Genomic DNA, 15,414 nt, shown 5'->3' with positions numbered 1-15,414 from the left:
AAAAAAAAAAAAAAAAAAAAGATAACAAACATATACTTTAAAATGTCGAATTCTCAGTTAAAAATATCATCATTGCTATGATTTTAACTTACTAGAAAATCAACTTCAAAACCATATATAAAGAAAAATTTATAGGCCAGAAATCCTAATACTATTTTTCCATTTCCCTTCTAAACTTCATTCACAAGCATACATACATGATTTTAACATAGTTGTAATCATAGTTTACCAACAAATTTAAGTTCTACTTTTTCTACTTGGTGTTACTTTAAAAATGTTTGCTTATTTCTGCATAGCATCAGAATTAGTTTAAAGGCTACTTCAAGGCCGGGCGCGGTGGCTCAAGCCTGTAATCCCAGCACTTTGGGAGGCCGAGACGGGCGGATCACGAGGTCAGGAGATCGAGACCATCCTGGCTAACACGGTGAAACCCCGTCTCTATTAAGAAATACAAAAAACTAGCCGGGCGAGGTGGCGGGCGCCTGTAGTCCCAGCTACTCGGGAGGCTGAGGCCGGAGAATGGCGTGAACCCGGGAGGCGGAGCTTGCAGTGAGCTGAGATCCGGCCACTGCACTCCAGCCTGGGCGACAGAGCGAGACTCCGTCTCAAAAAAAAAAAAAAAAAAAAAAAAAAGAATTGTATTAGGTAAAAGTGGACCAAAATCATCTATTAAGAGATACCATTATACTTGGTAGAAAAGTATAATAGGACCAAAATCATCTATTAAGAGATACTATTATACCTGGTAGAAAGGCAACATCCAACTATTTGTTTTCTACAAGGCTTAGTTTTTTAATACAAAGATACATATAGGTAAAAGTTAAAGAACAGAAGAAGATATACCAGGCAAATATTAATTATAAAGCTAGAGTGGCTACTTTGATATCAGACAAAGTAGACTTCATGATAAGAAATATTTCCAGATTAAAGGGAAATATTTCATCATAAAAAAGGGTCAATTGATCAAGAATATTTACAATAGTCAATGTATGTGCACCTAATAATAAAGTTTGAAAATACACAAAGAAAAAACTGACAGAACTGAAAGAAAAAACACACAAATACAAAAGTATAGTCTGAGATTTTTAATACTCCTCTCTCAGTAGTTGATAGAACAAAAGGGCACAAAAGTTAGAAAGTATATGGAGGTCTTGAACAACACCATCAAACAATCAAACTTAATTGATATTTATGGAATACTCCAGACAGCCAACTATGAAACACACACTCCTTGTAAGTGAAAATAGAACATTTATCTTAGAGGACACAGAGGGCACATAATTGGCCATAAAATACGTTTCAATAAATTTAAAGATATTCAAACCCTATACAGAGTATGTTCTCTGACCAGACCACAACGGAACTACATTAAAAAACAAGAAGAAAAAAATCTACAAAATCCACAAATATTTGAAAATTAAACAACGAACTTTAAAATAACCTATGGATAAGGTCAGAAAATATTTTGCGAAATTAGAAAATACGTTGAACTAAATAGATTGGATAGATATAGATAGATAGATAGATAGATAGATAGATAGATAGATAGATAGATAGATAGATAGATAGATAGATAGATAGAAAGAAATATGTGGATACAGTTAAAGAAGTACTTAGACAGAAATTAACAACTTTAATGCTTACATTAGAAGAAAAAAAGTTTAAAAATCAATGCCCTAAGCTTCTACCTTATGAAACTGGAAAACAACAGCAAAATAAACTTCAAGTAAATAGAAGAAAGGAAATAATAAACATAAAAAAGGAAATCAGTACAACAGAAAATATGCAAATAGCAAAGAAAACTGATACATCCAAACATTCATTCTTTGAAAAAAAATTCAATGAAGAAAATAAACTTCTAGTGGGCAAAGGATATGAACAGACACTTCTTAAAAGAAGACATTTATGTGGAAAAAAAAAAAATTAAAAAAAGCTCAACATCACTGATCATTAGAGAAATGCAAATCAAAACCACAATGTGATACCATCTCATGCCAGTCAGAACGGTGATTATTAAAAAGTCAAGAAACAATAGATGCTGGTGAGGCTGTGGAGAAATAGGAATGCTTTTACACTGTTGGGAATGCAAATTACTTAAAACATTGTGGAAGACAGTGTGACAATGCCTGAAGGATCTAGAACCAGAAATACCATTTGACCCAGCAATCCCATTACTGGGTATATACCCAAAGGAATACAAATCATTCTACTATAAAGACACATGTACACATGTTTATTGCAGCACTATTTACAATAGCAAAGACATGGAACCAACCAACCCAAATGCCCATCAGTGACAGACTGGATAAAGAAAATGTGGTACATATACACTATGGAATACTATGCAGCAATAAAAAGGAATGAGATTAATGTCCTTTGCAGGGACATGGATGAAACTGGAAGCCATCATCCTCAGTAAAACTAACACAGGAACAGAAAAGCAAACACCACACGTTCTCACTCATAAGTGGGAGTTGAACAATGAGAACACATAGACATAGGAAGGAGAACAACACTCACCGGGGCCAGTCAGGGGGATGGGGGGCAAGGGGAGGGAGAGTATTAGGACAAATAGCTCATGCATAAGGGGCTTAAAACCTAGATGACGGGTTGATAGGTGAAGCAAACCACCCTGGTACACGTATACCTATGTAACAAACCTACATGTTCTGCACTTGTATCCCAGAACTTAAAGTAAAATTTAAAAAATTTTAAAAAAGAAAGTAAAAACTATCTTCTGCTTTTTGTAGTCCCTCCCCCACCACACTCCCAACACTATGACAGTCAATTCCAAGCTAATGTTTGATGAATGAAAAAAATCCTCAAAATAAGCTTTGTTTTCCATTAAAGAGAAAACAACCCCTAAAAATAAAAAATAAACTTCTACCAGCAAGACAGATAAAGAAAAAAAAAGGAAAAACACAAAAATAAATATTAATAATAAAAGAAGGGACAGCATTATAAGTCTTATAGACATTAAAAAATAAAAAGGGGATATTATGAACCACTTAAAAGTTTAGTTGAAATGGATAATTCCTTTGAAAACATGAATAACTCAAATTGACACAAGAAGAAATAGAAAATCTCATCAATTCTATGTTAAGCCTAAATAAATTGGATTTATAACTTAAACTCTTCTGATAAAGTGGACTCTGGGCCTAGATAGATTAAATAATGAATTCTATCAAACATCTAAAAAGGAAATAATATCAGTCTTAAGCAAAATCTTTCAGAAAATAGAGGGGGAAGAAATACTTTCCAACTCCTTTTATGAAGTCACCATTATTCTAACAACAAAACCAGACAAAGACATTAAAAGAAAATTATAGTCTAATTCCTTATGAACATAGCATAGATAAAAAATTCTTAACAAATTATTAGCAACTAGAATCCAGAAATATAATTAAAATGATAATACATCATGACTGAATGGAGTTTATTCCAGGCATGCAAGGTTATTTAACATTTGAAAATCAATCATTGTCATTCATCACATTAACAGAATAAAAAAGAAAAATCCTATGATCATTTACAACAATGCAGAAAAATCATCTGATGAAATTCAGTACCTTGTTACGATTTTTAAAACTCAGTAAACTAGGAATAAAAGACAACTATCTTAACCTAATAAAGGAATCTATGAAAAACCTGAGCAAATACTGTAAATTAATATTGAAAGACTCAACATTTTCCCATTAATATTGAGATCCAGGCAAGAATGTTTGTTTTTTATCTTCCATTCAACATTATATTGGTGTCCCACCAGTAAAATAACACCTACAAAATAAAATAAAATCTTATAGATTAGAAAAACAGAAGTTAAACTTTTTTTATTCACATAGTACACAATTTTCTTTTCTTTTCTTTTCTTCTTTTAGTTAATAGAGATGGGGTCTTGCTGTGTTGCCCAAGTTGGTCTCAAACTCATGGCCTCAAGCAATCCTCCCACCTCAGCCTCCCAAAGTGCTAAGATTACAGGCATGAGCCACCATGCCCAGTCATATACATAATTTTCTATCTAGAAAATACTAACAAGTCTACCCTGAATGGCTACTATGTTAATAAGTGAATCTAGTAAGGTTGTAGAATACAAAGTTAACAGAAAAAATGAGCCACCATGCCCAGTCATATACATAATTTTCTATCTAGAAAATACTAACAAGTCTACCCTGAATGGCTACTATGTTAATAAGTGAATCTAGTAAGGTTGTAGAATACAAAGTTAACAGAAAAAATTGTATTTCTGTATTCAAGCAACAAATAAGTGAGACATTAAAATGTAAAACATCATTTACAATAGCATCAGAAATAGATAATATTTTGGAATTAATTTAACCAAGCATGTATAGAACCTATGCTAAAAACTACAAAAAAACTACTGAAAGAAATTAAAGACCTTTGGAAAATGGAGAGACATACCCGTTTGTGAATTGGAAAACTCAATATTGTTATGCTGTCAATTCTCATCACATTGATCTACAGATTACATGCAACCCCAATCAAAATCTCAGCAGGCATTTTTTCTTTAAGCAATTTTTATACTGAACCTAAAATTTGTAAAAAATAAAAATAACCTATGTTAGCCAAAACAATTTTGAAAAAGAAGTTCAAAACTGAAGGACTTAATTTGATATCAAGACTTACTTTAAAGCTACAGTAATCAATGTGCAATGTATTGCCTCTGGCTGCTTCCTCATTATGATGGTAGAGTTGAGTAGTTACAACAGGGACCATATGGCCCAGAAGGCCTAAAATCCTATCTGGCCTTTTACAGAAAGAGTTTGCTGACCTCTATCATAGATGATGCTCATATGTAAGACACTACTATCTATAATTCCTGGCCTACCAGGTATTATTCCACGACTTTCTCTGTTATTCATTATAGCATATTAAAATGCAGATAAGGGAAAATAATTTTAGAAATAATCTTTAATCCCTTCAAATTTATTTAAAATCAAAATTGTTCATAGATTTTGGCACTTTATAGTTAATAATACGTTATTTGCAACATCCCTTACAACTGTGTACAAAGCCATAGTGGAAAACCAGTCCTACCAGGATGAAGATAATTACACATTAAATTTGTATTGTATGTAAATATGTATAGGAGGCATTGTAAGCATTATTTGACCCATTTTTTAAATGAGGAGGCTGACTGGCAAATACATCTATTAGAGCCTGCAGAAAGTGAGGAAGGCATGGTTAGGAAAAACAGACCTACTGGACAGTGGAATTAATAGGTTGAAATTGGTAATAGATTGGACATAGGTAATGAACACAAGAAAGTATTGGAAAAGTAATTTTGAGAGTTGTTGTGAATCTGGGTTTCTAGACAGGGTTGCCATTGACCTGGTAGGAAAATTGTGAAAAAACATTTATTTCGCCACTGAGAGCAGATTGATTATGTGTTCCCTTTCTAATTGCTTAAAGTGGTGCTTTCCAAATTAATGGACTTACTAAGTACCTGGTCATCTTGTTAGAATGCAGATTCTGATTCAGCAGTTTTGGGATAAGGCCCAAGATTCTGCGTTTCCAATCAGCTTCCAGGTAATTCTCATGTGACTGGTTCAGGAACCACACTTTTTAAGAAAGGCATTAAATGTGACTAAAGGAAATCCAAGTGTAGATTTCTTCTGGAAGGTAAGAGGAGGGTGCTGACGGGGAATACTGTTTATGCAGTTGGAAAGAAGCTATCTATTTGTCTTCTCTAGAGGCAAGATACAAAACTAAGGGCCTGTAATCTTGAGGAGATTCTCAGTGCAGAGAAGAGAAGGCTCTAGAACAATCAAGGAGACAGAATAAGAGCCATCAGAAAAATAGAAAAACCAGGAACATTTAGTGTCATTAAGGAATCCTATGGAATACTGAATGTCAAGGAGTCAGTCAATGAATTCCAACATGCAACTCAGTCATCACACCATCTTTTCTGGCCCCCTTTCTTTGCCTTCTTTGGTCTTTTTTCCAGCTCTCTCTAGAATGTAGTAGATGCTTACTGGATTGTCTGTCCAAAGCTTCCCCACTCCATTTTTTTTTTTTTTTTTTTTTTTTTTGGTAAAGCCACCCATCATCAACACGACTACCGTAAGAGCTGCCATGTTTTTATATGACTCTCGGTCCTCTTCCTACAGTTGATTGGTCCAGGCATGGACACCTGATCCCAGCTCAACCAATCAAAAATTTCTTCTCTGGGATTATTCAAAATAGGATTCTACAGAGACAAAAGTTGTCAGGTGCAAAACAGTCTTTATAATAGGAAAAGTCGTTAGGCACAAAATCTACTAGTCCTAATATGCAGCCATGTTAGGAGCCAGCACAGAGAAAAAGTAAAGACAGGTGATGGAAGATAGTCCTAGCAGCATTCCAGTTTTTGTTCCAACTGTTCCTGAGCCCAACTACTTTCGTTCCTTTCCCATGATTTGGTTATTCAATGTTCCCTTCAGTGACCCAGAAAATTCCCCCTATTGCCTAAGTGAGTTTGAGTCACTTGCAACAGAATCCTGACTAATACATGGCAAACCTTATCCCCACTCATTTTGTCTTATACAGCATCTTCCTTTGGGTCCCTGCATGCTGTTGACTGCAGCTTTCCCAGGTTTTTCCTTAGAATGACACCAGGCCAAAACCAGCTGCTGGGCAAGGACCATAAACCCCAGTGCTGGTCTTGGTGGATGTTAATGGGTCACTGAACACCAATGTACCAAGTCGATGTGTTCATGGCAACAGCCAAAAAGAGCCCACAAAAGTCTAATCTTTGGCACACTGGGGGCTTCACTGGCAGATTGTTAAGACCCTGGGGGCAAAACTTAATTTGCGTAAGTATTTGCAATGCACAATTACCTTTTTATTCATTTAGACTAAATTAAATTCATTTTGGAATCTCCAAAGTTATTGCTGTTGACTTCTCTTCCCTTACTTCACGTTCTAGGTATATTTCCCCAAAACCGAAAGCCATTTTCATCTCTAGTTTTCTGGATGCCTCAGATCCCAGGTGAGGTTTTATCCCGCCACAGTTCTTTAAGATTAGCAAAATAAATTAACTCCTTAACTGCTGGGAAATTTAAACAACAAAAAAACTGCTGTTTTGCAAAAATGCGAATGTTATTAGTATTCCCTACTCTCTTCCTTACTCCCAACACACACACACACACACACAGACACACACACACACACACAGGCACGCACACAGGCCTGGCTGCACTCGAGAAGCCCATTCCCACCACCCCTTCTGCAGACAGAAATGCTGGCATTCGTAAGCTGTCACACTGAGGAAGACAGCAGCTGTGTTATTCCATGATTTATAGAACAGATTTGCATTTCCTTGCCTTTGAAGCTTGCCTATAATCTGCCACATAAATATTTGAAAGACAGGATGGTGGAAACAGACCTAAGCAGCTTAATCGAACACTTGGCAGGTAGAGGACTCGGGCTGGTGTTCATTTCAAACACCCCCATTGCCCCGAGGCCTCTTGGTGTGTGTATGCAAAATTGAAATTCAATGTTTAAACCCAAACCTACAGTCACAATTCCACTTGAAGAAAAAGTCAGAAGAATGCCCCTCTGAAAGGAGGTTTTGTTTCGTCTGGTCTCCTGAGGCAACAGCCCAGTAGTCTTCCTTAAATTCTGCTCCAGGAAGCAGGAAGCAGGGAGCATAAGTGTCTCAGCCACTCCAGAAGCCCTAGGTGTGCTCATGCAGGGACAGGAGCTCTGCCTTGCCTCACAGAGGCCCTGAGGCCACAGAGAGGCACTTTCACCAGGGAGCAGGCACATTCCTGTCCTGGAGACCAGTCATAGCTCTGGCTGCTCCATAGAACCAGGATTCCCTGGTAGAGGATCAGGCAAACCTTCAATTTTCCATGCATCCACCTTTGTGCAGCTTTTCACAAAATATGGTATGGAGAACACTTTCTGGAGTTCATGTTAAATGGCCACAGTCGCAGTGCTTTTTTTTTTTTTTTTTTTTTTTTTTTTTGAGACAGAGTCTCACTCTGTTGTTGCCCAGGCTGGAGTGCAGTGGCACGATCTTGGTTCACTGCAAGCTCCGCCTCCCAGCTTCAAGCCGTTCTCCTGCCTCAGCCTCCTGAGTAGCTGGGACTATAGGCACCCACCACCACTCCCGGCTAATTTTTTTTTTTTTTTTTTTTTTTTTGGTAGAGATGAGGTTTCACCGTGTTAGGCAGGATGGTCTTGATTTCCTGACCTCATGATCTGCCCGCCTCGGTCTCCCAAAGTGCTGGGATTACAGGCGTGAGCCACCATGCCTGGCCAACAGTCACAGTGCTTTGTAGCCCATTATAAGCTGTAAGTCCTGCAGGAAAAATAAAAATCTAAGTTGATTTAACCTAATTATTTAAGTGGAAAATATGCACTTTTATTTTTGCCGTAGTTCTATTAATATACTATTGGAGAATTAAAAAACCAAAAATTGGCTAGGTGCAGTGACTCACGCCTGTAATCCCAGCACTTTGGGAGGCTGAGGCGGGCAGATCACCTGAGGTCGGAAGTTTGAGACCAGCCTGAGGCGGGCAGATCACCTGAGGTCGGAAGTTTGAGACCAGCCTGACCAACATGGAGAGACCCCTGTCTCCACTAAAAATAGAAAATTAACTGGGCATGGTGGCAGGCGCCTGTAATCCCAGCTACTTGGGAGGCTGAGGCAGTAGAATTGCTTGAACCCGGGAGGCGGAGGTTGCGGTGAGCTGAGATTGCGCCATCGCACTGCAGCCTGGGCAACAGGAGCGAAACTCTGTCTCAAAAAAAAAAAAAAAAAAAAGGAAAATTATGTCTTAATCTGATTCAATAAATATGTGTCGACGCCCCATATGTGCTCAAGGAGGCTAGCCACAAAGGTGTCTTCACGCTCAAGACAGCCCAAGAATGCCACTCATGGCCTAGGCATCTTATCAGAAGTTCTGCGAGGTAGAGGGTGGGCAGGGGAACAGAAAGAAGAGGTTTTTGAATGTGAAGGACCTTTTATAAAATTCAAAAACAACAAGGGCAGAAGGCACAGTGAATGGAGACCCAGACTGAAAGTCAGGAGATACGGTCAGTCCAGCTCTGCCATGAGGTCCATGTTCTTAGTCCAACCACTTCACCTCTCTGGGCCTCTGTTTTCTCATCTGCAAAATGAAGCAGTTGACCTAATAACGTCCAGAGTTTCTTTCATACTGATATTCTATAGCAGGCTGGGGCTAAATTTAGATTTAGGTTTGTCCAAATGATGGAATGACCTCTTTTCCCATCCCTTCCCAGGTTCTACCTGGATTCTGGAGCTCCAGGGAAAGAACCCGCCTGTGTCCATAACTGGGGTCCCTGGTGCCTGCAGAACTTAGGAAAGGGAGCGGGGGAGGCGGGGTGGTTAGGGACAACACCCAAACATGGACTCCTTAAGAGAAAGTTCAACCTTAAGAAGAAAGGAATCCGTCCCAGGCAGCAGCACAGTTGCAAGTCAGAGGAAGCTGCGGTTCCGGGTCTTGGGTGGTGGTCTCTACTGTTATCAGCCACCCTGAAGTCAAGCAGACATCTGGGGTGTCTCACCAATCTCCCAACCCCTAGAATGCCAAACAAGCATGCTCTGAGGCCCTATAATATTATCACATGGGGGTCAGGGAGCTACTCTCCTTCAATACTTCCAAGCAAACTGCCTAGAGCCAAAAGTCCAGGAAGACTAAACACTCTGCAGATTTGAGTGAGAAATCCCCAGGGACTTCCATAGACACTGAGAGTCTCAGAAACACCTACCAGGTTGGTTTCCCAAGGCAGTGAGCCAGGGAAGGAGCACTGATGGTGATGTTACCTCATTTGCATGCTCCATGAGTCTCCATGAGTTTCACAAAAGCTTCAAAGGAAAACAAGATATCAAATGAATCCATTAACAACATTCAGGGGAAAAGGCTACCTGGAAGAGGGACAAAAAGGGACCAGTTTCTAGAGGAAGCCTAGGGAAGATGCCTGATGTCACTGCTGACAGAGGAAGCAGGAGGACTCGGTACTCTCTGGACTGACCAGGCTGTGATGGGTGTGGCAGGCCAGAACTGGGCAGGATCATTAAAACCCTTGGAGAGGTTTTCACTGCAGGAAAGAAGAGCTACCAGGCCTGGAGGAGAGTAAGACTGGGAACCCAGGCTGCCAGTGAACTTATGCCCACCCAAAAACTCAGTGGCAGAAAAGTGGTAGGGATGAGTACACCAAAATGAGAATTACAGTCTCTGCCTCCTCAGCCCTGGCAGAGCTGCCATACGTGGCAGCAGCACTGTCCTGCCTCCAGGTGAAATAGGAGCCACTGGGATCACCCGCCACACTGCAGGAGCTCTGAGGTGTACAGAACCGTGGGGAAGGGATATCAACACACATAAAGTAGTTCCATCCTTGCCTTATATCTGTCTTTTTATACCTCCGCAGATGTGGCCAAGAAAATTGCTACATAAATTGGACACTGCCCAAAGAAGCCTTTAACGCCATTCCTGGGTTCTTTGTTAAAACCATGGTGGCTTTTCTTGTCTTCACAGAGCTGAGCCCATTGTTCTGTGGTCCCTGCAGCTGTGCCTCTGACCTGGGTGGAGCTGCAAGTCTGGGCAGGAGAGGCTTGGGAAGCTAGAGTTGTTGCTGATGATCTGTTTTCAGCTTGGGGCAGGAGCCAGGCTGGGTGCCAGAAGCAACTTTTGATCAGTCATTAGGCACAGACTTTGCTCCAGCCACATAGCCACCTCATTCCTGCCTTGGGGCCTTTGCACTCGCTGTTGGCTCTGCTTGGAGTCTTCTCTCTTGATCTGCCCCGGACTTGTTGCTCCCTACTTCATCAGATGTTACCTTCTCAGAAGGACCTTCCATGTCCACCTCCAGTGCAGGCCCTGTTCACACTCTGTCCACTGCTCTGCTGATTTCTTTATGACAGTTATGGCACTCTACAAGGATCTTGTTTATTTGTTTACATGGCCACTGTCTCTTTCCTTACTGGAACGTCTGGAACATTAGCTCCACCAGGGTCATCTGAGGGCTCCCAGGGTGACCCACACAGACCAGACCCCAGCCTGCACCCCAGGAGGCTCCTGCTCCCCACATACACAGAGCTCACCTCAGCCTTACCTTGTAGATGAGGAAGACTTTGGCGCCCACATAAATGCCCATGTGTGTCATGACCCAGACAGCGGCGTTCATGCCTGCGAGAGGTCAGGGCAAGCCCGTCAGTCCCATGCTGAGATGCGAGGCCCTGGACGCCTCCTCACCTCAGAGGGTGAAGTGGGGAGGCCTGGACACCCTCTCCATCTCAAAGCACAGCGGGTGAGGGGAAGGCCTGGCAGGCGAAGGATCTTGTCTCTCTTGTTCACTACTGACCACAACCTCCAGCACAATGCTGGGTATATAATAGATAATATCTGTTGAATGAATAAATGCACACAGCAGCAAGCTGTGTGGCTGCTTATCCAACATAACTGTATCCCTGCCCTTCTCCCTTCCTAACATAACTCCAATCTGCTTGGCAACATGTCCTATTCATGACCACGTGTTTGCCCTAAGCTGTTCATAGCATTCTCTTTCCCTGTGCTAATAACTGGTTTTTCAAAAGGACCCATGACTTAGTTCTGACCAAAACCATGAGCAGAAGTCTACTAGGTAGGGCCGGGGGTTCTAAAAGAGGCTTTCCCCTTTATAAAAAGAGAAGCAGCCACTGTCATATTATCTGGATTGGATCTGCTTAGTACAGCTGTGCCTTACTTCTCGCTCTGAGGAGAGTTACCGTGAAGAAAAATGCAACCCGATGAAGATAGCTAGGGTGGGAGTTGGAAGAAACTGGGTCTTCTATGACATTACTGAAGAAATAAATTAACCATCTCTGGAGCTTGCATATCTCTGGATCTCTTGCTATGGGGCATAATAAATTTTCTTATTATTAAGCCATTGTGAATTGCATCTTTTGTTACTTACAGCCAAAGGCATTTGAACGATAGAGACTATGGCATACACTGTCCCTTAGTCCTGGTGGCTGCCACTGCCCTGTAGAATAGAGCCATGACTTTTATCCACCAGGTATACTGTAGGTAAACATGAGTTAATGAATTAGTTTTTTCTTTACTTCATTCATACACCCAACAAACTTCATTGAAAACTTATGTGTACAGGCACTGCACTAGGAAGAGTGATCAGAAAGGCAACCTGCCAACCCCGAGGAAGCTCAGAGCTCAGTGAGAGGAAGACTTTTCAACAGAGAATGACAATCTAGCATGGACACACTACAGCAGAGGCATGCAGAGGTGCCACAGCAGCGGCGGAGAGCAGCAGGCACATGGCGTGAAAGAGGACAGGCAGGAGGGTAGCTAAGTTGCTTTCACAAGAGGTTGTGTCTGATCTAGTCTTGAATGAAAAGCAGGAGATGCCCAGGAGGACCAGCTGGCTGAGTCTCTCAGGAAGAGGGAACAAAAATGTCCCACATTGGAGAGTAGGCAAGACCACTTTTCACGATGGGCCAGGCACGGTGCTAAGAGATTACGTAGACATTGCGCCCTCAGATCCTTAACAATATGCACTCAAGGTAAATACAGTTATCCCGTGTTATAATATGGAAACCGAGGCTTCAAAGGGTCAAGGAACTTGTCCAAGGTCATACAACCAGGAAGTGGCAGAGCCAGGCTTTGAACCTAGATCTTCCAGAGCCCACATTCTGTTTACCACCCCAGTACTCCTCCTACACTAGTGGACCCTGTTAGGGAAGCATCATCTGTAGGGCAACCTAGTGTCCTGCCTGTAAAAGAGAGTACACCTCCGTGGGCAGGCGAGAGAAGAGACTGAGCACACGGGCAGGAAAAGGTGTACTCTGAGAGGGGTAGTGGTTAGGTGGGTGGGCAATGGAGAGAGCAGGCAGAAAAGGGAGAATGTGGGTGGCCTGAAAACACCCGTTTCTCTTCTATTCTGTTTATTTTAACTTGAATGGCTTTACTCAGGGTCACCATCTTCTAACCTTTCCCCTTCAAATCACTCTTACAGTTAAATTATCCTGAAAATTTACCAGCCCACAAATTTTTGTTAACCAGCCTGCCACAAATATTATACAGATGGCAGAATAAATAAAATTCATTGGTAGTTACAGCTAGCCTCCCTGAAATGGTAACTGGCCCCGGGCCCACAGGGACTCAGCTTTGAGAAGACTGCCTTAAATAATGAACAGGCAGATGAAACAAACAGTCAGTCTCTGGGCACTGCATGGCACTGCAAGTTGGCACCCCAGGTCCTGCAGACACCCTCGCTTTGCAGGCTGTCTTTTTCATGAAACAAGGGGGGTATGGCAGACACCCATCATCATCATAAAATAATGGCACCAGCTAATTTCCTGAGGCTTCAAGCTCAGCAGGGAAGGATATAATATTGCAAGCCAGCAGAAGCCAAGCAAGTGGTGATACAGTAGTTCTGTTTTACATTACATTAAATGTTACTATTTCTGAAGGGAATATCTGCGGAGCACTGGTGTAACCCATAGCAACCAGCTAATAAATTGTAACTTACACTGGCTCAGCTTATTGTAGGGGTGGAGAACAGCAAGAAAAAAAGACAAAAAAAAAAAAAAAAAAAGGCAAATGCTGGCAAAAATGCCACATTTTTTCCCTCTTACTACGTCCTCTACACACACACACACATAAACACATGCACGGGCGCACACACACACACAGCACAAATACAGGCTGCATCAGCATTCTCTAGCAAAATTACTTAAGGTGAGGCAGGACAATTAGCTGCCAGGATTTTAGAATTCTTGACCTTCCTGTAGATCTATATATACAATGTCTCTTTTAAAGCTCAGAAGTCGTACTTTAAATGTTTCCAACACTGGGCCCTGCCCTCTATGAGGGTGACCCTTGGCATCATTTTGCAGCCTGTATTGAGGATGACAGTCCTCTGCATCCAACCTGCACGTGGAACTAAGCTTAAGCCATTTAGTTCACCATTTTTCCTTCTGTCTACAAATAGCTCATGCCTAATTGCCCCCATACTTCAAATTCACAGCAGGCTGGTGAGCCTGGCTCTCTGCTACACTGAGCCTACTCTTTGACCTCAACCACGATAGATTCCTTCCATCCATTAATTCCTGTTCCCTGAGCCCTTCAGTCTTTTACACATTCAATCAGTCTCTGTGAAGTGTGGGCATTGGATGTGTATTTACAGGGAATTATTCATGGGGCACTTTGTGGCCTTCAGACAGTATGTTCGTCTATTTGGGTTGACTGAACGTGCACACCCACTGTCTGTCCATGTGAATAGTGCTAAACTTAATGAAAGTGCTCTGTATCCTGAAATGCCCGCCACTTAGCCACCAAGGGGGAAGTGACCAGCACTCAGAGCACCTGAGTAAGTGTTACTGGGCATCTTCCTTCTGTCTAGCCATCTCTGAACTGTGTACAGAAGAGGAGAGCCAGGGAGTTCATCAAGACTCAGACAACAGGGGCTCTTCCTGTCTCTTCCCCTAGGACACAAGTGAGGGACTTAGAATCAATCACCCATGATCAAGAACCATTTCGGGCATTTGCTAGCTGAGTGTCATTTGGCAAAATCATTTTACTTCTGGGGCCTTCATTTCCTCACCTGCAATGCGAGAACATTGAGAGTATCAGGACGCATTTGGCTGCAGGAAACAGAAAACCCAACTCACAGTGCTTTAAAAGGGAGAGAAATAGAGTTTCTCATGTGACAGTGGATAGGGCAGGGTGGAGCCTCAGTTTCTACTTCTCTATGCTTCTCTTTTCAGCTGGTTCCTTTCAACCCCATGTTCTCTACCCCAGAGCTTGTCTTACCGCTGCAGTGACACTGTTTGGGAAAAGATTGCCTGTTGGTCTCTCCACCTAGATCTGATCCCTTCATTCATTCATGAAAGCCCTGGCTTCTGGACCAGTGGCTAGCATGTGGTCTGAATGAATGGACGGGTGAAAGAGTGAGTGAATGATTCTAAGCAGTCTTACTTCTTGGACAATGAAAAGGGAATTTGGGGCAAATCAAAAGCGGCAACATGTGCAAAAATGCTCTATAAACTGTAAAATGCTACAAGACATTAGGAAATGTTATGGTTATTAACGATTACAATCATGAATCTTCATGCTATAAGAGCAGCCTCCTGGAGGCTGGTGTCAGCCATAACCACACCATAGTGGGGTTTTTGATGAGACAATGGAAGAAAGATGGTTTTTCCAGGAAAAGTAGATGACTTTTGCTCCCTAAAAAGTTTTAACATCCACAGTGTGACTATTAATGAAAAAGGTCAAAAGGTATCTTTACAATGGAGAGATGTGATGGATATCTCCTTAACCAAATAACTGAGCATCATAAACATCAAGGTCCTCCTGATATATGCAGCAGGAAGCACACAGTGTCACCTGCAGAGTGTTCTTGCCTCAAACATTTAGCCTAAATATCATTATGAGGAAACCATCAGCA

The 15,414-nt window shown here is 41.5% G+C and overlaps 1 long non-coding RNA gene across 1 annotated transcript in view; it reads right to left on the bottom strand.

The window, feature by feature from the left end:
- LOC112614022 overlaps positions 1-10,476 on the bottom strand; it is a 15,095-nt gene extending 4,619 nt beyond the window's left edge. Inside the window, exons 1-2 of the long non-coding RNA XR_003117029.1 lie at positions 10,391-10,476; positions 9,739-9,835 (exon numbers count right to left, since the gene is read on the bottom strand). This is a non-coding gene — a long non-coding RNA (uncharacterized LOC112614022). The remainder of the gene's footprint in view (positions 1-9,738; positions 9,836-10,390) is intronic.
- Between the last annotated feature and the right edge of the window lie 4,938 nt (positions 10,477-15,414).

This window comes from Theropithecus gelada, chromosome 1 (assembly GCF_003255815.1).
Source record: "Theropithecus gelada isolate Dixy chromosome 1, Tgel_1.0, whole genome shotgun sequence".
NCBI lineage: Eukaryota > Metazoa > Chordata > Mammalia > Primates > Cercopithecidae > Theropithecus > Theropithecus gelada.
The sequence above is the reverse complement of the archived record's forward strand: the minus strand, read 5'-3'. Positions and strand labels throughout refer to the sequence as shown.